The 23989-nt window shown below is 38.0% G+C and overlaps 1 protein-coding gene across 2 annotated transcripts in view; it reads right to left on the reverse strand.

Annotated features, from left to right (window-relative positions):
• The window catches only part of AKAP6 (A-kinase anchoring protein 6), a 291172-nt gene extending 268097 nt beyond the window's left edge, over positions 1-23075 (reverse strand). For both annotated transcript variants that reach the window (XM_049825778.1, XM_049825777.1), the window contains exon 1: positions 22995-23075. The gene's annotated coding sequence lies outside the window, so the exon portion shown is untranslated. The remainder of the gene's footprint in view (positions 1-22994) is intronic.
• Positions 23076-23989: the final 914 nt, after the last annotated feature.

The following is a 23989-nucleotide window of genomic DNA, read 5'->3' on the forward strand; positions in this document are numbered from 1 at the left end:
GCAACCAGCTGTAAATCTCACCCACATAAAGAATGGTTTTTCAAGACCATATCACCTGATCGACTGTGGAAGCAAAAAAGCATGCAGGACATGAGGATAAGCCTCCTGCCAATAGTAGGTTCTTATTTTACAGTATGCTTTTAAGTATTGTTTTTAAATATTTTAAAGATACTACAGCATCTTAAAGAAATTCTTGTGGTTTGTTTGCTCATTTTTTTTAATTGATACTAGCAAATCTGTATTTTCTTTCATATTTTTCAAAAATGCTGTCTCCTTCTCTCAAAAGAAATCCAAAGAAAATTCAGCCTGAGGCGTTTATCCATCTGGAAGACTTCATGTCAAATGGTAAGCATTCATTGAGGACTTACACACCACTTTACACAGATATAAAAAAAGAATTTGCCTGCATATAAATATAAATGCATTTATATCTTTATGTGACCACTGAGGCACAAGTGAATAAGTCTTGTAGAGGACAATATCTTGACTTGTCTAGTAGATAGATTGTATTTTTGCTTGAACGGGCACAATTTGTATAGCTGCAATACTTTCTACATACTAAGTATTTTGCTTTGACCTGCTTATTCTTACTCTTCACAAATCACAAAATAGCCACTGCATGAAGGAAAGTTTAAATAGTCTTTGTATCAAATTTTGCAAATCTACAAGCTAAATGTAGGGAAAAAGAAAAAAAAAAAAAAAAGACTTGGGAGTGGGAGAAAAGGAATAATCTCAAAACAAACACCATAAGCCCCTTGAGGTTGATCCTCAGACCCAATTAGGTTAATAAAGTTACAGTGATCTGCTCCACTTGCAGAAATGGTTCAAGTCCATGTGTTCAAAGATGCAGAAAAAAAATATTGTACCTTGTTCCTAGCTGAGCCTTGGTTCTAATTGTACCTTATTCCTGGTTAAATATATAATGAAGAACATGCATCACCTTCCTGTCACTAGAATGCTTCTGCATACTTCTCACAATACAGTGGAGAATTACCCTGATCTTACTTCTTAAATCTTAGTGGTGGTGATCTTTTAAGTCTCCTAATCCCATCGTAATATTCACACATACTTGCTTCTCAATTCTGTCTCACAGCTCTAGCTGCAAATCCAAGCCTGCACACACAATCATCTTCAGTGGTTTCTCAGCACTTGGTTCTTTTGGTGAGTCAGAGATCATTGCTCTGGGTGGTGTCCAGTTTGAACATTATGGAATTACAGCATATTCTTAATATAGAAAAAGCATCCTGGAATTGCCATCATGGTACATGTAGCTCTCAAACAGGACTAGAAATATATGTATGCTGTCAGCATTTTCACCACTTTGGTTTCTAGACTAGTACAAGTCGTACATACGTATCACAGTGTTTAAAGTGCTAGTGGCTGGTCTACACCAATGTTCCTATAAATGCTCTTATGAACAGAGCTACATTAGCAAAGGAAATGGAAAGAGTGAAATAAATAAAGTTTGGGATAAAGAACACGTCTAATACCGCTAAAATAAATTTTCACTCCAAGTTAATTATGGGTTTTACAAGTTTTCTCTCTAACTTCTCTGCCAGCCAACAAAAACTCGCAGATCCAAGCCCTAGGAAAATTCAACCAACAGGTATGTCTGAGAGAGGTGTGACCTCAGTTTACTTCAATACAGGTTAATGATTCAGCTCTGAGGATGTAAGTGTAGAAGTTGACAGCCCTTCAGTGCATTCGCTGAGGCTGGACTTACACTGGCTTGATTTTTACATCCTGGGCTATTCAGCCATACTTCTATATACACAGCATTTCAACAGAAAGGCTTGACCTAACAAGTCCTCCTCCTGACATGCTTCCCACTAGCAAAAAAAAAACGAAAAAAAAAAAACAAACAAACATGAAGATTATGGAGAATCTGGTAAAGTGAATATCAGTAGGACTCCTGACTTTGGACAGGCATCAGGATGCAGCAGTTCCATCACAAAAATTTCAAGCAACAGCAGACAGTTATCAAAGGATGCCTCTTTGAGCCCAAGGAAAGAAAAAAAAAAATCAAAATTTGTGATATTGCACATGAAAAAACTATGGCTCATAGATTCAAAGGAATGCGACATGGATTTACTAACGAGTTTGACCCTTTCCCTTTCTCACTGGCTACACCTAGGTGAGAAAGGAGAGGTAGTGAAGAAATAGCAGCTCCAAGAGCAAGTAAAGACAAACATGTGGGGCTGGTGCCCACACCCACTCTGCTGACAGATTCATGGCTCAGAATTTTTGAAGCATACAGCAACAGGGAGAAAAATCAGAAGGCATTAATTACTGCAGCAAGGGAAGAAACAGGTAGGTACATTAGGAGTTAAATTATAATGTAAAGCAAATCCTGCTCCTGTTATAATCTCATTTTGCTGTTGAAATTAAAGCCTGAAGAAACATGGTTTTCCACTCTTGCTTCCCAGGTATTCAAGAGATAATTGAAGCTGGGAGAAAAAGGAAGCACAGAAACAGCAGACAAATCTGTTTGGCAGCACCATGTGCACCAGCTAGCACAAGCAGACCAGAATGCTCAAATATAAGCATACATGTTTATATATGCCTTCACTATGTGCACTTGTTGACATCAACACCAGCAATGAAGAATTTTAAGAAAAAGCCAATATATTAAGGCCACTATAATCTAGGTTACTTTTCAAATCAGGAATTTTTCAAATCTTCTCAGTATTGCAGGTCTGAAAAACTACAGAATGCTGACAGGACATGACAGAACAATCCATCTGTGGTCCTTTTATGCTTTTGTTACTCACAAGAGATCTTAGAGCTTAATCTCTGTATAAATCATCAGAAAATACAGAACACTTCAAATGAAACACCTGAAAAGCCTCTTTCCTCTTCCAGTCTGGACCTTGCAGAACATGACACTTTGGTCACATTCTAGTGCAATTGATGCCTCCTCAGGTACTGCTAAGATCAGTTATAGCTACCACAAGGTCCCTGCCCTGCTGCCAGGTTAGTTGCTCCTAATTTCTGTTTAGCACTTCTTATCCTATCCTGTGGTTAAACTGGTTACAGCTGTTTCTGAGCAAAGAATCTAAGCCTGTACCTCAAAGTAAATAAAGAGCTAGCATTTTGTCTTTGCTGGGACTCAGTAATGTCAAGAGGAAAAAATTCTCCTCCACCTCCAGACAGAATAATAAAGGACTGTTACACTGCTTTTCACAAAACTCTGCTCCAGTCCAAACAAAGCATATCGACAGGAGTGAGTGTGTGTCAGCAAAAGGAACAAGAATCCTTTAAGAAAAGAGAAATGGCTAGAGGCAAGCTGCTGCAGGAGCTACAAAGAAAACTGCCAACAAGTCAAACCAGCTTCTAGAGTAGTGCAACAGCCAGGGCTGGTCTGCAGCTGAGCGGGTGCTGCAGGAGGTTATAGCAAACTACATTGCCCATTATCTCAATAAGGAGACGGGGAGGAGGAAAGGCAGTGCTGATAACAGCTGAGGAAACAGCAAGCCAGGGAAATGCTGAAGCAGCTGCTTGGCAGCAAACAGGCAGCAGCACCCGTCATGATGAAATAGAAATGCATGTACACAGAGTTATTCTATTGTATTGCACTTCCAATTCACATTCAACCTTAATTAGAATTAATTTTTAAGGTCCTAAGAGAAATCCACCTTCCACATGGCTGCTTTTGCAGTAATAAGGATTAAATCAATCCTTTCTTCCTTCAGCTCCCCACTGGGAGCAAACATATGGCTTCTGAGAGAGTTTGACCCACTTCCCATCTGCCAGTGACCAAACTGGAGGTGGTGAAGTGAAGCATTGTCGCCCTTCTGTGAGAAGGTGGAAAGAGCCCTCCCAAAATTAGGATGAACTGAGTCATCAAGCAAAGATTTTTACATCAAAGAAAGCTTTTTAGTATACCAGAATCCATTAAGTAGCATGTATGTGTATACATACATGCACACAGTAGGGTTTCATATAAATCTTCTATCAGTCATGCTACGATAATGCAAATTCTTCCATAGTGAATATTCATCTGAAGTTATCAGTCAGTTTTCAAGATTCCCTTTCGTCTTTAGTTTAGTTGCTAGTAGCCACTAGGTGAGGCTGTGAGTCAGGTAGACCCTGTTGATCATCTCCACCACACAGCAAGATGTGGTGAGGGACTTCTCAAGCTTGTGAATTTGATTACTCCAGAAGTGGCCATATTCAATTAGTAACAAGTCCAGCCGATAGACAAACTTATTGCCTCAGGTAGAGTACTCCACTAGTGTGGCCTTACTGTTTTAGTGGCCTGAGCTCTCTCTATCAATGCACTGTATGGTGCAAAGCTATCAAGTCCATTTACTGTTATGTCAGGGTTTCTATAGTGCACGTCATTATAGAATTGCCAGTGCCAGACTTGTCCTGGGACTCTTGCAAAGAGATTTAATATATGCATTCCAGTTTTTAGGAACTGTGGGGCATTATTGTAACCTTACATGTTCATACCCTGATAGTCACCCATGTGCATCTTTTAAAAATGTGCAAAAACATGCAGTGTGTTTTTAGTGCAACATAGATTTTCCAAGCTCTAACCAGCCAAAGCTTGAATGTAGGCCTGTTCAGAGTTGTCAGCATATCAGTTCTGCAGGAATCAAGCTCAACATTTGTACAATTTAGGAACAAACTATTAAAGGAACCTTCCTGCTGATCCAGTTCTCCAACTTTCCTAAAGGTTTTCGCCCTTTGTAAAATCTCCATAAAAAGCAGTGCACCTAAACTTGCATTACTTCCATTGACAGTAATGAAAGTTATCAAGTGCTAGATGACTTACAGAGTTAGACAGCTAGCTCAATTATCAATGCTTTTCATTCCAGACTGTAATTTATTTTGTTCCAGTCTTAATTCATTCATTGAGCAGCATCCATCACTTCTTACTTCATGGAATTAAACCAAGGGCACTTTTGAATGAAAGGTAATGGCTCCGAAAATGAAAATAAAGCATTTAGCTTTAAGTTAACTTCTAATCATTTGGAAGTTATGTCCACTACTTAGACGTTAGCAGAACGGAAGTTCAGTGAAGACCAGTGTCTCATCTAAGCCTCAAAAGTACATAAAATTAGAAACATTCCTTCTTATGCTTGGTAGCCAGCACGTCCTAAGGTAACTAGTTTCATTAACTTAAAGTTATGATAGTAGCAAATCTCACAGAGGCAATAGATAGCAGCAGACACCAAAAGTGTAACAATGTTTTCTAGTATTTAATTTTCTATTTCGATCAGGTCAGAAACACCACAAGAATGTGTTCCCATAGTACTTCAGAATTCCCAAGTGCAGAAAAAAAGTAAACAGAGAGCAAAGTAGGACAAAACTTCCTGAAAATTCACATTGCAAATTGTTTTGAGACCCAAAAAAGCATTTAGGTTAATCCACATATTGGGCACAGGAATGCTGCTTCTCTCTCTTGAGAAGACTGAACAGCTTGAGAAGACCAAATAGCTTCAAAAGGCCAATATTTTTTGCTATACATTAAAACTGCAGATTTCAAAGCTATCTATTTTTAGCTGCACTTCAGTTTCTCACTTAGCTTTTAATTCTTTTATTACATATAATACATTTTTCTTTAGGAAACTGTCAGCAACCAGAATGGGTACCAGCTTTGCTACTACCTTTATTTTTTACTATCACTACTTCATTTATTTTTATATCTGAAAACGTTTTATTCTGATAACTTTATACTCCTAGAACCACAGACGACTTGAATTAACGTGATTAGGGAGATATTTTTTTTTATGAAAGATTAGAAAACGTGTGTGACGGGTTGTAAGTACATGGCCAGTGTTACATAGTTTTTGCTACTTTTAGGTTGTTAATATCTCATCATTCATTAACATCTGACTTGTCACAATTTTTTAGTCTTTGCAGTACTGATCAGAAATTTCTTTCATGGAGGTCAGAAAATATCACTTGAATTGCAAATCCTTCTCTCTCATTCTTTAAAATCTATTAGTAAGTTTTTAACTGTAAGTCAGCGTACTGGGGAACAAGACTGTTCAAAAAACAACTCCAAATTATTATATTAGCTTTGTACCTACACTTCTTGGAATAAAGTAGATGCTGTTTTAGAACAATTCAAAATACATTTTAGAATCAGTTTCTAAAAGGTTTTAAAATTTTGAAACAAGGAAAAGGTCTACAACAAAATAAGTTTGTTTCTTTTCATTTTCCTATGTCTTTGATCAACAATTTTATGATGCTTTACAATGCAATCATTCTTAATGATTTCATATACATAAATGTGAAAGTAAATATCTTTAAAAAATCTTAAGAATAAACTCATCAAGGCAGGAAATTCAATGGAGATATCAGTTTCCATCAATTTCATGAAAAACAAAGACAGAATCATGAATCACTTCCACCTCTTACTTGCAAAAAGAAAAAAATAAATTCTATAAAATGTACTAAGATAATTTAGTTATGGTACATATATCTTAATGAACAAGCTGCAGTAATCTCATCACAGAAAAATTTAAATGATGGGAACCAAAATAGCTTTTTCAGTCTTGTTCCAAACCATTTTTCTTATCTTGGGAAGCATAAAGAACTTTAAATTCTGGCCCAAATAACTGTATTGAAAAAAATGTCCTGTGTCTCACTCCAATCTTTGGATAGTTCTACTACTGACTATGGTATTAGGTCAGTATGTGTCCTATTGGATACTTTTAAAACCATGAGCAGTCTTCAAAGTGTTGAAGAAAATGCATTATTTCCCAGAGAAACGAAAATCACATGCTTATTAAGCTTGTCTAAAAAATTTGCTGAAAAATGTATGCCTAACCTCCAGACATAAAAAACCACACAGAATTGTGGCGCTCGTTTAGTTTCACACACAGAAAATGTCATTTATGCCAGAATTTTAATTTACATCCTCAACTGCTGTTTTAAAGGGGTAGTTTTACTATGCTTGGATTTATTAGGCAGATCATAATTCAGTATTGTGATCTAATAGTCCAGGAAAACAAATTCTTAATAAAGGATGGAAAGTCAGCCTTGATTAAATTGAGCTGCATGCCAGAAGGATGTAGCTATTCTTTTCAGAAAGTAACACCACTGTTTGTATTAATAGTTTGTTGTTTTGCAGAGGCAAGTAGCCTATTCTTTACAATTAATATTTCAGGTATTGCAAAGTCAGTAAAAACAGTCCTTCTCCCTGCCCAGTTCTTTGTTTTAAAGTCACAGGACATATCTTTAAAAAAGATTTTTCTATGCAGACTGATGCCGAAGTAAATACAGGACAGATCTATTGTTTCATGATATAGACAAATAGACTGATAATTACTTTTAAGTAAAGATATAAAGGTTCTACAGAAACAGGGATTTTAGTTATATTCTTATCTTTTTACTTAAATTTTGTTTTATTAATCTATGTCAAAGCATTGACATATAGACAAAATTAACGGTGGAGAAAACAGATGCAATAAAGGCTTCATTAGTTAATTGACTAAGCACCTCCATAACATTTAGTAGAAGATCCATCATTGTCAAAGGGTTCATGTAACATTTCTGACTGCAAAACACCTGTTTAAACAGAGGACATCTACACCTAAGCGAATTAAGAATCAAAACAAACAGCAAACACAACCAAGCTTTCCACACTATTTGAGCTTGTGAGCCCAATCATTTTAGCCATTTCACATCTACCTTTATATTATGTTAACATGTAATATAAAGCTGGGTAACACTGGACACAAGCATAAATTGAGAGAGGAGTGGCTGGAGAGCAGCCCTGCAGAAAGGGATCTGGGGGTGCTGGTCAACAGCAGGCTCAGTCCGAGTCAGGAGGGTGCCCTGGCAGCCGAGAGGGCAAACCCCATCCTGGGGTGCATCAAACACGGTATGATCAGCCAGTCCAAAGAGGTCATTACCCACTGTATTCAGCACTGGTGCGGTCTCACCTTGAGTATTGTGTGCAATTCCAAGCCCCACAATTTAGGTACTCGAATGCATCCAGAGGAGGGCAGGAAAGCTGGTGAAAGGGCTGGAAGGCACGTCCTATGAGGAGCGGCTAAGGACTTTGGGTTTGTCTAGTTTGGAGAAAAGGAGGCTGAGGGGGGACCTGATTGCTCTCTGTAGCTTCCGGAGGAGGGGAAGAGGAAGGGGAGATGCTGACCTCTTCTCCCCGGGATCCAGCGACAGGACATGTGGGAATGGTTCTAAGCTGCACCAGGGGAGGTTTAGACTGAACGTTAGAAAGCACTTCTTTACCAAAAGGGTGGTCAGACACTGGAACAGGTTTCCTAAAGAGGTGGTTGATGCCCCAAGCCTGTCAGTGCCTTAAAAAGAGGCATTTGGACAATGCCCTTAACACGTTCTAACTTTTGGTCAGCCCTGAACTAGTCAGGCCATTGGACTAGATGATCATTGTAGGTGCCTTCCAACTGAACTATTCTAGTCCATATTAAATATCAACAAGAAGAAAGGTTGATAATTTATCTTTTGTTGGTTTTGATATTTCAGAGAACAGAAGGTTAACAATTTTGGATCTCTGCAAGTAAACAATGTCTTCTTTTTAGGCGAGAACTGTTCATATCTTAAAGACTACAGCTGGTATTTCAGAAAGTTCATTCCTTATTTAGGAACTCTCTGCATAACACCATTTCCTTCTTTTCACCCAGAAAATAGGTTTAGTTTATGTTTTCAATATGGTTCTCTGCTAACCTCTATACCACAGAGAAAGACATTATCTTTCTGGGTAGCAATGATACACAAATTAAGTTACTCTTAATTAAAGATGGCTCCATCGATTTATTTTGTCAATGACTGGCTTCAAATGTTCCCCAAAATAATCGAGAACTGTGGTGGAACTATCATTGCCTTTTTTTGACAAATAACTAGGTATTAAGGACTTGCTCATTAATTGCAAGCTTATTGCCAAGAGGGTAAGTATATAGGCCTAAAAAGCTTTGTAATGGGATATGCAGCATTTCACTGTTAAGCCATTCATCCACATCTGGTCTAGCTTAGCAGTGACCTAAAATCATTACCGTATGAAGGCTCCCTCCTAAGTTATGCAAAATAAACCTATTTAGTCCAGTTTTTAAACTGAGGAAATATCCACATCACAAAAGACCCATTAAAACATCCTGCAGAGTCTCCAAGGATTTAAAAAATGAGCTTGCTTAGCCAAAGTTAAATTTATTATTATGTTCTTAAACTGCTGCTGATTCATTTTCTGCATGCTGTAACCATACTGGATAAGGCCATTAGATATATTTTGTTACATATTGTACTTTAAACTTCTTCGACTTATTCCCAATATGACTAGAAATAGTGCATCATACCCATTAGATGGCCACAGAGGAGTTTGCAATGTTCATGTTATTTTGACAGGAGCTGAATAGGAGTGGGGGCCTGTGGAGCCTTTAACCAGCAGTTAATTTCTGGCCTGCTTGTATCAGCTGTTACCTCATTCTCCCTCAGCTTGTTAGAACCCACAGCAAACCCATTCAGCCTGTAGCAACCCAATTTCTCTGCTCTTTTTCTTGAGGTAGCTCTTAACAAACTCTTTCTTCCTGCTCTGTGCCCCTTCCCTAACGCTTTCTCCAAACTCTCTCACCAGCTGCACTGTTCCCAGCTGCCTCTCTGTATCTCCTTGTGCAGCAGGGTGCCCTGATAGCACGAGCACACCCTGGGCACATTCTTTTCTTCCAGTCCCTTCCCTGTCTGCCCAAGCATCCTAAAGGGATACTATTGCCTCTCTCGTCTAGCACTCCCCACACATTTCGAGCAGGAAGAATCACTTCTTTAAAAAAACAAAACCAAAAAAACAAAAAAACCCCAACCCTAACCTGTCAATAAGTGACGGAGGGAGTACCCAATTACCGTGTCACATACCTGCCACATTCCTGGTATGTTCCTTTGCAGGCCTGCTCTCAGACTCACATGGTAATACAGTATGTGTTTTGGGCTAGGGAGGAGATACTCAGGACTTTTGTGTGCATCTGTGCATGACTTCACATGCTAAGTCTCTCTTTCTGGCAACGTTAACAATAACAATAACCACAGAAATATAACACTAGTACCAAACCAGATCACGGTACTGTATTCTGCTTATTTGGGTTCAGGATCTACAAAAATAACCAGCATTTACTGTACCTACTGTTGATTTCTCCAAAATTGGGTTCAATTACATCAGCATATGGAGTTGTGGATCTTGACCCTAATGTTCTTATTGCTCATCTACTTTGCCATTATTATCCCTGCTTTGTCATTAAAAAGGACTTTATTCCCTGGGGCTATCATAAACAATTCCTGTAAATTCACGTTTTAAGTTTGCCATCACGCTTCAGTTCAAAGAAATCACTACATGAAACTGTTTCCTGTACAACAAGAATCTTCATTCTCAGATTCAGTATTGGGAATTTTTCCTATTTCAAATAAGAGCAAGCCAAACCCAACAAAACTCTAAGACAATATCAAGCAGTCTAGCCTTCGCCACATAAAAATCAATTAATTTTTTAAAGTTACTTTCAAGCCATGGATACCTTACTTAGCCTTTTAGAAAATAAAGCCATACACCTTTAAAGCTCTTCATGCATTCCTGAAAAATTTGGCTTCTTTACCCTTTTAAAGCTATATTTCAAAAATTGCAGCCAGGATAAAGCACTTCAAAATTTGGTAATACTTTTTTCCCCGAGAGGTGTCTCAAGAAGGCAAAATATTCATGTTACCTTCATGAAAAATGAATTTAAACCCCATCAGCATAATATTACTGGTGCTCAGATCTTAATCAGCTTTCCAGCACACAAAAAATACTTTAGCACTATACAATACTACAGCAGCCTGAACTTCACAGGCAATACCATTTTCATTATTTGGCAGGAAAATGAAGAGCAACATTATTCCCAAATCTTAGGGTCACACAGCCCTTTTTCAAACCTTTGAATCTCAAATGAGGCACACACATTTCAAATGGGTTTGCTGCTTGGCTTCAATTTACCACATGACACTCCTTGGGGAAATCACAGAACCATAAAAAAAAAACAAAAAAAAAAAAGAAAAAAAAAACCAAAAAAAACCCCAAACCACCCCAAACCAAAACACAAAAACAAAACCCACACAACATGGGAAGGTACTGGGCCTGAAGCTTATTAATGACTCCAGTAAGCCTTGAATAAGGCCCACAGATTTATATTTCCATTAGATGTGAGACATGACAAGTCAGCAGGAGCAGAATTAGACCTGCACCAAGAACTAAACACCTCCTGAGGCAAGTTTCAGTGGCATGCCTGTAATAGGTGCAAGAGAGAAATGATTGTGAAAGAAAAAAAGTGCTAAGGTAGCTTCAAGACTAACCTTGTGCTGACATTTCTGGGCAGCTCCAAGACATCATTTATAAGCATGCAATATCATCACAGGTAATAAGTAGACCAAACCCCACTCACTGCTGCAGACCCTGCTCCTCTCAGCCTCTGCACTGCTCTCAGGGGAACTCTGATAACTGCAGCAGGATTTATCTCACTGCAAAGCCTGGGAGCCATTAAAGTACCATTATGCCTTTTTAGCTCGTTCACTCTTATTTAAAAAACAAAAAGCTCACTCTCAGAAGCTCACATTTTATTTGTGAGGGGTTTTTAATCAAGTTTTCCCCTCTGCATTTCGTTATGTTCTAGATTTGTTTCCTGGAGTCAAAGTTAATGTCCCTGGTGCACACATTTGATGAGCTAGTCAAGTGAATGCATAGATATCAAGCTCCACTCCCACCCCCATACATCTACTCCTCTAATCTCTTTTAATCTTAAAGAACAGTGTTTTTTCTCCCCTTAAAAAAGGATATTTATTTGTATTGCATTACTACCCAAAAAGCGTAATACTGTGTTATTGATAACAACGGGGAAACATTATTGGACTTTTTTCTACTCTCAGTACCACGGAGTTGCCACTAGATTAATAAATTTTCTATCAAATGGCTGGTAATGTGACCTACATCTTTACCAACCTTCTAAAGGGTCACTGAACAGAATTTTGTTAGTTATTTAAGTATTGCCTGTTTCATCCCATGTTAATCTGATTCTGTGATTTCTTAGAAGAGATCGTTAAAATGCTGCAAACAAACTGTAGCACATGGTGCCTGATAGTATAACCAACTCTGAAGTTTTTTTATGAATAGTTGCGTTGTTAGCAATCAGAGTTTAGTTTGCAAAAATAATCATGTTGCAATAGTATATTCCTAAGTATTTTAGTTCTCTGTGTGAAGATCTTTTAGGATTACTTGAAGCAATTTTCAAAAGGAAATTTTGAACCATTTCCAATATACACATTCTACATTCCATTTAATTATTCATCCTCTAATCTTTGTTGAACACAGGCAATTGCATTTCCATTCTAGCAAATAATACAAATTCATTTATGAAGTTAGATTTAAAATATATGTAATTAAAACTGAAATGCTTGTTTACAATTTGTCTGATTATAGAACTACATACATCGACACAAAAAGTATATATTTGGGCTTTTAATGAGTACATTTCTGTGTGAAGTTTAAGTTGTAGACATAAAGATATCTGCTTCTGGTTTTAAGGAAAAAAGCTAACTTTTGTTTATGGGGCAGCTAGCAGTTATGAACCATCAACAAGACGAGGAGGGTTTAAACAGAGTCTTATGGCACAGATCATACTTTCCTCACTTTCAGTAAAACATTTTGAAAGGCTGGAATAAGGCACTGTGCATCCTGGCCCAGGAGATAACCACCTCTAAGTATTCAATACATCCTGTATTTCTTCTCATAAAAGGATTTAATCTACCAAAATAATTCTTTTCTCAGCTCCCTACACGGAGAAGTGAAACACTGGACTTCCTTCCACTAGGCAGTCAGGATATGTTATTTTGTTGATCAAAGGTCTTTAAGTACCCAACACTAATCAGGCCAAGACAGGTTAATTATAATCTCAGAGGCCTTCTACAGTCTAGGAAAATATTGCTAAAATAAAAATAAAAATTCTGAGCCCTGCCAAACTGGCATTTTTTCTGGCTCCAAATGCTATCAAATTTCACTTTCAGAACACAATTTTCAGGTTGCATATAGAGGGCGGGAAATACCATTTCACAGACTGAAAGTTTGTTGAGGTTCCTTACAACCTCTACCTTCCCTGTGGTTCTCCCATACCAATGAAAGCACCAGACAAATCAAAGAATGTTTCCGAGAACCTTATTTTATCCTCATACATTTGATTAGTTCATTGCTGTCCAGAGTCTGAATTTATTAAGGCTTAGTTAAAACCATGAGGTACAAGTCAGTTTATAAGAATAATACAAACAAAACCACTAATACTCCATCAAAAATTAACACCCAGTAAGAACACAGAGAAACAGAAAATTCAATTTATAAGCCATTCGAGAAAGTTCAAGAAAATATACTGTTGGAATTCAGATATGTCTAACACCGACTTTAGGTGCCGAGTTTAACATGCTAGCTTGTTTTATTTACATATTATATACATTCTTAGATTATTTCTTTTTTTTAACAATTCAAAGGATGAATATGGGAATCAAAGCTATGTGCCAGTATACAGGTCTAAGGAAGACTAAACTGAAGTGGATTCTAAATTACAATAGGAGTCAGAAAACAATACAGGTTGATTGTAGGGACTGCTTTTACTCTTGATCGCTCATAAGGTGCCTTTCTTGCCATGCTCCTCTTCCCTGAGCTATTGGCACATGAGTTGGAAATATACATCCTTAGCTCACTTGACGCTTACAGCTATTGTGGGTTCTATAAATAAATAAGTAGTTATTAGACTGGAAAAAGCGATATCTCCAGAACCCAGGGGTCCGCCTAATTCAGAACAGATGTTAGTCCTGTGTACCTTACATCTTATTTTAATGTATATCCATCAGTCATTAGCTGTTTTGAGTTGTTTGCTGTCTGAGCAAAACCTAGGGAAAAAAAGTTTCATGAAAATCAACGATAGGTGTTTTAATGAAACAGTCTCGGCAATGACTGAGAAAAAAGCATTTTGTAGAATTCTTTTCAAGCTCTAATTGTGGAAAAGAGTCCTTGAAGATCATGCAAAAGCATGGTGGATCCCCCTTCTTTCCCCAAAAATGAGTAATTTCTTTTACAGCAGAATAGCATGCACATATTGCCTCAAGCTTTACAGCCCAGGTGTTGCTGCCTCTCTGTCTATATCAAAATCACTTAGACTCAGCCAGCAGAGAGATCTGCCTCATCTTTTCAAACTTAATTGAGGAATTAAGCTTTTATTTTCAATTCAGCAGGGTCAACAGTTTGGCATACAACACTTATAAATGTAATTTTTGTATTGCCAAAACTACTAAGTTTTCCATACATTTGATGAGTCTTCTACTGTGCAATCCTTTATCCTAGGACAAAAATCTCAAAAGCTAGTTTCCTTCCTTTAGATTTTTACATTTTATTTTCAGCACTCACATCTGTCTTTATTCAGCAATGCACTATTCTGTCTGGCATCTGCTACTGTCTTGCCTGTATATATGCGTGCATGTGTGTAAAGTTAAATTGATAGTAGTGTCACCTAGCACTTACACTGAGTGCTTTACAAAAGGGATCAGTACCATTATGTCCATTCCAGACGTGATGAACAAGAGGCACGGGTTCAGAGACAATGTGCAAGGGCTACATTTAATATCAAGAGCCAGAAGCAGTTTCCAGGTCTCCTTGATTCAAGTATCACAGGCCACTGCTCAAGGCTACCTTTCTTGTAGCTTGTCACTTACCTGACCAGCTCTTATTCCAGATTATTTTACATTAAAATTTAATCCCAGGAAGTCCTCATACTAGTTTCAGTACATTTTCATGACAAGCACAGGAGGGAGAACACCTAAGATCTTTACCTCAAACAAATATTAATCTAGTACTAGGGTCCTACATAAGTCACCATTCAAGCCCTCAATACGCTGACAAATATTTCTCCATAGTGCCCAACGAAAAGGGGAAACAACGGAGATTTGAGGGGGATCTATCCCTCTTGACCAAAGTGACTTTACAAGTTATGACAAAGAAAAGGGATCACATAGGTGGGACCAGCAAATAAAACTGAAGTTCAAATCCAATTCAAAATGACATAATGAAGCTGATCAAAATGAATAATTAAGAAGTTTTCTGCATAATCACAGAAATACAAAAATCAAGTCTCTCCATTTATTTAAAGGTTTACTTTAAAAAGCTATTGCATTGCAAACAGGTGCCAAGCACTTGGCGGGTTAAAATTGTTTTCTTCTGAAAGAGCAATCATCATTGTTGCTGATACACTGTCTGTTCATACACCATGCACAGAGCATATTTGGACTCCACCTTCTTCAGGTACAAGAAAAAAACAAAAATCCCCTAATTATTTCCCAAGGTATCTGTCCATAATGTCATGAAAAACTAAACTGGGGTGTTATTGTTAATGACCTAGTAAAATACTAGGATGAAGTTTTGAGAAGGAACAAGATTAGATGATGCATTAAGGATCTATGAAATACACCCTGCATATTTTAATAGCTGACCCTTAAAATGGCAACTCACATATCTGCTGTGTCACTGCCTTAGCAACACAGACTAGATATGCCGAAATCTGACAGATAGCAAGCTTTTCTAGCTGAAGCTACTGGGTTTAGGTGGGGTTTTTTTGTGGCAATCAAAATCTGATTTATTCTTCTAACAAAACGTGGTATGTTTTAGGAGACTAGCAGTGCAGCTTGAAGTACAGGAAGGATGCATACTTGCTAGTACAGAAGTGCTTTGGCCAGGGAATTAGCCTCCAGAGCAGGAAAAGCTGCTTCTAAACATGATCTAACACACTTGAAAATTGTAAGCAGCCTGGAGCAGCTACATGCAACAGCTTTGAAAGATGCCCTTATTTGAAAACCTTCTCAATAGACCCTAGTTATTCTGTCAATAGCACTCAGCTCTGAAGTGCAGTTTTTCATGACAAAAACTAAGCGTTGAGAAAAGTCTTTCATTAGTTTTGTCACTGCTAAATAGTATTTTATTTTAGTTTCTTTAAGGCTTGTCTTGCAATATCAGCTTAAAAACAATCTTACACAGCCCTCAGACTTAACAATATCTGGCTCCTTTTTGGTTTGTATTCACTGTACAAATTCTATCAGTCTCTATCAAATAAATACCTGTCAAAAATCTTATTGAAAGGGCAATACAAGTCACCTGTTTCACTTTATTTCTTGGTGGGCTCAGTTACAAGCATTTAAGGTTGTACTTTGTAGTGCAAACCAGGCATTTATCCTTACATTCCAATTTCCTACCTAATAAGCCCAATATTTCAGTAGGCAGGAACGTTGTTTTCTTAATTTTTTTTAATCTATTTTGTAGAAATATTTTTATATCGACTGCCTTGGCGGTGAATATTCTGTCACAGCAATCTGTCAAAGGACAAGCACTTATCTAGCCAATAGAGGAAACGCCATTTTAAAACTTTTAGAACAAATGCGCTAATTTTTTTTCAAAAAAAAACAAGTAGCACACAGAACTTTTTCCTTTCTGTTGCCAACTAAGCATATAAAGGTCCAGCTTCCAGCAACTAAGGTATGGATTTTTATTATTTGTTTTATTTTAAACAGTACAATCAAGGTTTGTCTAAAAAAGGTTAGCAAGCAGATCCTCCTCTTCTGAAAGACTAGAATGTTCCCAAGCTCATGATGTTAGAGTTGCAGCCTAATTTAGGTTAGGTAACAATCATTTTTTGTGTTAAATCCAGTGAAATTTCATGGATATCCACTATGAGTTCAGCTTTATCCAATACAAACAACAACAGAGAACAACCAACCTCAGAAAAGAAACTCAGAAGAACAAATAGGAAAGTACAGAGACAGACAGATAAAAGAATATATTCTTTCTAACGTACTGTATGAGCAATAAGAAAAATAGCTGCTTCTCCCAGGTCTGCCAAAGGTTTTCCAAGAAACTCAGGCATGTTACTTATCCCTTATAAGGGATATTAGAAAAAGTGAGGAAAATAGTCTCTCGCTTCAATTTAAACTGAAAATTAATGCAATCTAGTCAGGAAAGACTTCACCATTTCTCAGGTATTTGTACAGCCCCTAGCACTGTAAGGGTCCTATCCAAACTTTGGTAGGGATATCTGAATTGTTTTGAGATTTTAAAACGTAGTAATAACCCTGAAGTCCCACAAGTTTAGAGACTGTCCAAAGGAAAAGCAACTTTTTTCCAAGGGATTTCAATAAGAAAAGAATGACAACTTGTTAGACGAGAGCATTTACAGGCATAACGTTCAGGAACAGAAAGCTGGAAGGAGCAAGAAAGACACAGAGGAAGTCAGCATATGATAGAATTGAGTAGGAGCTGAAAACAAGAAAGGCAAGTCTAACATAGTGTGCAGGGAGCTATGTTAGGTTGGATGTATTTTAAGACTGACGTAGAGACTCAGCAGACCAAATGCTGCGAAAATGACACAAGGCGGAGGCGGGGGGGAGACTTGTTTTATGTTCAGATACTTGCCTCCTTTATTTTAGCCACACACCAAGCTGGTAAAAATTTGTATTATTCTTTCACAGCTCATGAAGAAATTTCATGTCTGCATCCTAATCCTGAAACTATGACAACATCGAGCTTACAAGACAAGCAGTACAGGGCAATTCTTGAAAGAAAAAACACATATGCAAAAGTAATAGATACACAGGCTGAAAACAGAACTAATTATTGCAGTTGGGTGCTTCCTCACCTAAAAGCTAGAACTTCTTTTAGTACAACCTAATGCTAATAAAGGCCATCTTTTTAAGTGTGTCAGCTCCCACAAGACACTGTACCATGGGGGGCTGGGAAATCTATTTCATAGAGCTCATAGAAGTCTCTATCACTTGAAAGATCTCTTTGCCAAAGAGAGAGAGCACATTTCGGCTATACGCTTAGTATACTTGGTGTCCATGAGAAAGTAACTGGACTTAGTGCACCAGCAGTACTTGGGGTCAGGCCTTTCTGTGCCTGCACTCAGGTTCACAGAAGCCTGACTGCCGCACAGAGGGTCCTGTGGCTCCCCTTGCACAGCGCCTTTTTACTGCTTCATCCTGCAAAACAATCAGTCCTCCGGAGAGCTGACTGCTTGCCCTAGGTGCTCTTAACAGTTCCAGAAGCCACTTAGCTGGCACAAGTAAGAATGTCACTATAATTCACAGTGCTCATCCTCCACCCTTAACTTTGAGGCCAATACTCTCCACAGAGCACAATGATTATCCCCTGGGCTGGAGAACACGTCACTTACTTTACAAGCTATCTCCACTTCCAGGTGCCTTAGAAGACACTCATTCAGCAGCTGAGAGAAAGTCCCTCCTTGCCTGGCACCAGGATTGAATACTGGACAAGAAGCAGGAGGCAGCAGCATTTTGGCCTAGGCTGCTAGGACAAGCCTGTATCTGACACGCGCCATGAGAATTGAGAGTTCACGCAGAGCATTTCTGGCTTTAAACATCTTGTCTGAAAGTGCCAGACATTGTAAACTGCACAGAGCTGAATTTTTTGACCTTGGAGGGATGAAAAGCTGAGTCAGCCTTGCTGGGATTCAAAGTACCCAAGAGTCTAGATATTTGAAACCTGTAGTTCAACCACAAAACAGGAAGGGAAGAGCTATCTGGATTGGTTTTTTCTTTATTCCCCAACACCTTCCCTCATGAAGCAAAGATTTTCTGAAGGCATTTTAAAAATAAAAAACCTTCTGCTTCAGGAAAGCACACTGATATTCTCAAAGAGTGATTTTCGTGATGACCTTTCTGACATTATATAAATACACACGTGTGTGTATACGTATGTAGCATGACTATTCATGTAGTTAAAACTAATATGACCTTACCAAACCAGTTAAGGGATTTATATTATGCATTTTTAGGTTTGATTTGATGGATGTGAAGTGGGGTTAGGGGCTTTTATTTCTAAATCAATAGAATAGAATCAATAGAATAGAAAATATTAGATACAAAACTGAATACGAGAAAGAAAATTCCCCATGGGCCTTTGTACAAGAGAACTGATTAAACAGCATACATGCCCACTCAGCAAACAAGGGACAGGGAGCCTTTAATCACTGACAAAATAGAAAACATCTATAGCAAAAACTCATTAGGGTTAGGAACGTAGCTGAGGTCTCTCTTCCCCTATGCCAAAGCCTGCAGAAACTGAGAAGCCCAGGGTGGCAGCTGCCTTTTCAGGAGAGTTCTGGATCATGACAGCGATGTCAGATATGGTTGCCCATCCATTGCCACTCCAATCCAGTGTCCTGCTCCCTCACTGCATAGAACAGCAATCTAGACTCCTCCTGGCTCTCCATCCAGCTTAGCTTTTGTTCCTTCCCTTCCTGTGGCAGGAAAGACCTGGCCCTGCCCAGGTGACTCGTGATAAGAGTAACAGACAACTTTTCTTACTTTCTGCAGCTAGAATCTGTTTTAGTGAGTGGCTGCTTTCATCAAAAGGGTAAAGCAAAAGGCACCTTTTCCCTTCCAGTCCACAGAAATGTTAGTTATTCAGACATAAACTAGTTGCAAGATGATTCCCTGAAGTCATCTTTGCATTCATGTATCATTACTTTTATGCCAGTAATACCAGTATAAAGTCTCATTACAGAACGTACAGACACTTCATTAAATTGCATAGGCCGTACTTATAATACAAAACATAAATATACTATTCCAACAGACCAACATGGTATCTTTTAATACATACTAATCTTTTTTCTTTCAAATACAACTCTGGAACTTCAGAAATTCTGGCCAGCTGTACCTCTCCCTGAAGCTAGTAGCACTCAGCACAGACCAGAAAAAAAAAAATATCAAGCCCAGAATTCTGTCAATATTTCTTTCATGACACAGCAGTGATTTTTACAGAAGAGTGCAAGTAAATTAAGACATGGCATGGGATTGGGGTTTTTAAATTATTTTTAATTCCTCAATTGTTTTGAAGGAAATATTTCACCAGCATTTTGGAAATTCCACCAGTTCTAATCAATGCCTGAGCACTTCTGATAAAAGAGGACTCCTTTGACTTGACTTTCCAGGGATAAGTTCCTGGACACAGACCCATTCCAGACTTGCCAGGGCTGGAGGGACAGGACACCCACCCACCACTGTTCCACTGCAACATGACCTATAGAAGACAAAGTCTAGAGCACAGGGTTCCCTCAACTCCTCTTTAGAGAAGAAGGAAGGCTTCCTTCCATTGCAGACATGCTCTGATCCCCTCTAAGTAGGCTTTGCATTGTCATATGCTGGCAAAAAGTTCCAAGAAGTATTAAAATTGTGCCAACTTCCATTGCTGGAGTCAAGTTTTCTCATCAATTCCTACAGTTGTTTTGGGAGGAACCAAGGTTCTGTTTCTCTCTGTGTTCAGTCCTAAGCTGTGTAGGAACTATTTAATTGATGATATAATAAAATCCTTTAGAGCGAAGTAAAGATTAAACAGTAACATTCTTTCAGTTCACTAGCATACGCCCATCTCCAACTACAGGTCAGTATGAAACTGCATATACAGAAGAACTCTAGCCTCCAGATTTAGCGTCCAAATTCAGCTACTTCTGGGAAGAATACATGTATTTACAAAATTTATTGCCTTCAGTAATGATGAGTAAAAGCAGCTGTGGAACAAAACTGAAAGCAACACAGTTTTCCTACTGTTGAATGCTGTCTCACTCTTAATTGTAGCAATTATGAATCTGCCTCAACAGCAAGCAAAATTGTATTACATCTGTACTGTTTCTACATTTGGTCATGCTCTGACTCAGGCAATCAGGCTTGCTCTTCACAATAAGACCTTCTTCATCACTCTATACTCTTCCATATCCTCATATACAGACCTCAGTGAAACACTTGGGCCCATACAAAAATGAACAGGAAGTATTCTACAATCAAGGCATTCATCTGGAGTCAGAATTAGCTGAGATGTTCACCAAGAAACAAGTAGTGTCATCACAGCTCCATTATTAGCAGGTGTTTCACAGGGCAAACAATGCTGTGAGAATTGCATGGAATAGAGAGTAACAGGAACTTTTAAAAAAATAATGTTTAAAAAATATTATTTGCATTCTCATTATTAGAAAAATATATTAAAAAAATCTGCACTAGGGGCTTCATAGCAGGTCATCTCTCCATTAACACTTTCAAAAGCTGTCCTTTTCCCCCCCCCAATATATTTTCCCTCATTTTTAACTCATCTGAGAAATTCTAGTGATAATCAAGTCACTTGCAAAAATCTAACAAAATCTAGCAAAATACATTATTATTAATAAAGGCATAATATTTCAACCAAGCATTTCTTATATCTGCTCCTTTATTAACTGCTCTTTGATGGTCCCTAAAGTTGCGAGTTAAATGCACTGCTCACCAGCTCTCTTCACATCTCTAATTCTGACGCTAGCCAGACATCAGCTGTCCCACCCTCCCTCCCATCCTCTTGCTAACTCATACCTTCCAAGTTTGCCTGATGAGAGCACAGCAAGCGCAGGATACCACTACTTTCATACTGTAAAATACACCACAGATAAATAAAGCAACATGATTCTAATGTTCATTTACAGTCATCTGCTTTGTGGTTTGCAGTAGGAAAAAAAGCCAACAACTGTACCCAGACCATGCAGAAAAAAGCATATATGATGCAGTACAGACTGTCTAATAAAGATATAGGAGCTCCATTCCAGTTTGTGCCAGACAAGACCATTGCACCCATCCCTATTAAGAGCAGACAGATCTCATATTTACTACTCCATACTTTATCAAGTATAAGGGACTAAAACCCACAATAAATATAGACATTGCTACAAGATTAGTGGTCGCTATTGTTTCTTGCTGCACTTTTGAAATATAAACTACACAGAGAGAACAGAGTCAGAGACCACTCCCTAATTCCTAGTGGACATATTGATCAATTAAAATGACATGTGTCTGGTCTTTTCTTTCCTTCTAATAGCAAGCAGCTGAACGACCGATTCTTTTAAACATGCAAAAAATCAAACAATTAATGTTGTTGTATACCATCCAGCAAGATTAACTTGAAGTTAAGCAAAATTAGCCTGGCCTCCAGAAGCAAGACCTTAATACAAAATAAACAAATATTGGACGTTGTAAAGAATTGCTAGATATTGTAGACATGATTTTAACCAGCTTGCTAAATAAAAAAGACATGTATTTTCTTCTCATGATAGAGAAGGAAGCCTTTATAAGTATTCCTATTATTATTTTATTCATAGCAAAGCCCCTCAGAATGCCTGAATCTTTGGCTACACCTTTTACTGCAGTTGCAGCAGGGAAGGGGGGGGGGGGAATTAAAAAAAAAAAAAAAAAAAGCAGCTTGTTCTTCTTCCAACAAAAGATAGATCTAAAATTCACTAAATTCATATTACTATTAAAAAAACATATTGAAAGAAAGTCAAACAGTTGAAAAGCTAAAAGCTACTGTACTTTCGAAACAGCTGGTTATTATTCAACAATTATAACAATGTTTTGCTTTTTTTAAGAATACTAACAGAAATAGGACAGTACTGAACCATGTTTAAAATCAATACTGTTCCAGTTGCTTGTTCAGCACTGGTTCGCAGAGTATTTTCTGTACTATCATCTTATGGAAGGCCAGTGAAAGTAAATAGGTGGTATTCATGCTATTGAAATAAAATAGGTTAGAAGAGCAGCTACACATAATAGTAATGCTTAAATAAAGAGACAGGGAAAGGAACAAGCCACATTTATGGCATTAAAATTGAAAACAGCTATTCTTTCAATTTAAGCAAATCAGACTGTAGCAACTTTAATTGGATTGTGGAATTTAAATATATTCTCTTCAAATCTTCAGGGTATTACCACAAATGCAAAGACAAGTCTAAACATTCAGACTGAATGCGTTTTCTGTAGGCCTTTGTTTTAGCCTGCCTGCCTGAAAAATAATATTTAGGCATGCAGCATCTTTCTTCAAAATGATTTTCACAAGGCAAACCCCACACATTCTTATATTAGGAAAACCTTATAAAACAGGAAAAAATAATGGTGCAATTAAGAACAGCACAACATTTTGCACTTACCATGTCCTGTTCAAATCATCCTCTTTTGATGTTTACGGCACATCTGTAAGATGCAATACTAGGAGGTGCCTTGTGTGACCTGCTGCATGATGCTGTGACATCAGTTCAGATGATGCAGCTCATTATGGGAAAGACTGCTGTTGCCACGGCAACCGAGATGTGATACGAATCCCTACTGCATTTCCAGGGGAGCCCGAGACAATACGGAAGCCCTTTAAAGAAACAGACAAAATGCAAACAGGCTTTTAAAGTACTGTACCATAAGATTTTAGAGCCCATGTTCAAGTACATGCCTTTTATTAAGGAATATTTTAGACAAATTATTCCTGCATGGTGATACAGAATTGAGATGTATGAGCTGTAAATTATTTTTATATTTAAAACTTAATATTGTGTGTGTCAATTTAAGAACAAATTTTATAAGTCAAATTTGGTTAGCATGTAAGGGAACCTTATTTAAAATAAACAGTCAGTAGTATGATTTTAACACTAGGGCAGTAAAGACAATAGTTATTGAACAGTATTTTAAGAAATATTTATTTTTATGCTGCCCCACCCTGCTCCTACATCCAATCTGTCATTTACAAGAAAAATCTTGTTGCTAGGAAAAAACACTTGATACTTCAAAATGAGGAGATTTCGCACTGTTGAATGAGTGACAAGAAGGTTTTTTAAAAATATATAAAAATAAAAAGGCTTTTTATTCACAAGAGTGTGAAGAAGTTTCAAGCCAACCAAGTAAAAATCTCCTTATCATTTTTCAACTGTAGGGCAACCTGCACTACCATCTGCATGCTGAGTAGCCTGGCTTTCATCTGCCCATCAGGCAGACAGATGAGTGAGGACTTTGAAAGCTGTGGGCCACGCTGCTGATAGCCTCCACCACCCAGGTAGAGCAGGATGGCCAGCAAAGGGGAGACCCCCACCCCATAACCTACCTGAGGGGCTGGGCTTGGAGGCTGAGCCTGTAGATTTTACCTTTGGCACCAGGAACC

The sequence above is a fragment of the Accipiter gentilis genome, chromosome 22 (genome assembly GCF_929443795.1).
Source record: "Accipiter gentilis chromosome 22, bAccGen1.1, whole genome shotgun sequence".
NCBI classification, from domain to species: Eukaryota; Metazoa; Chordata; class Aves; order Accipitriformes; family Accipitridae; genus Astur; species Astur gentilis.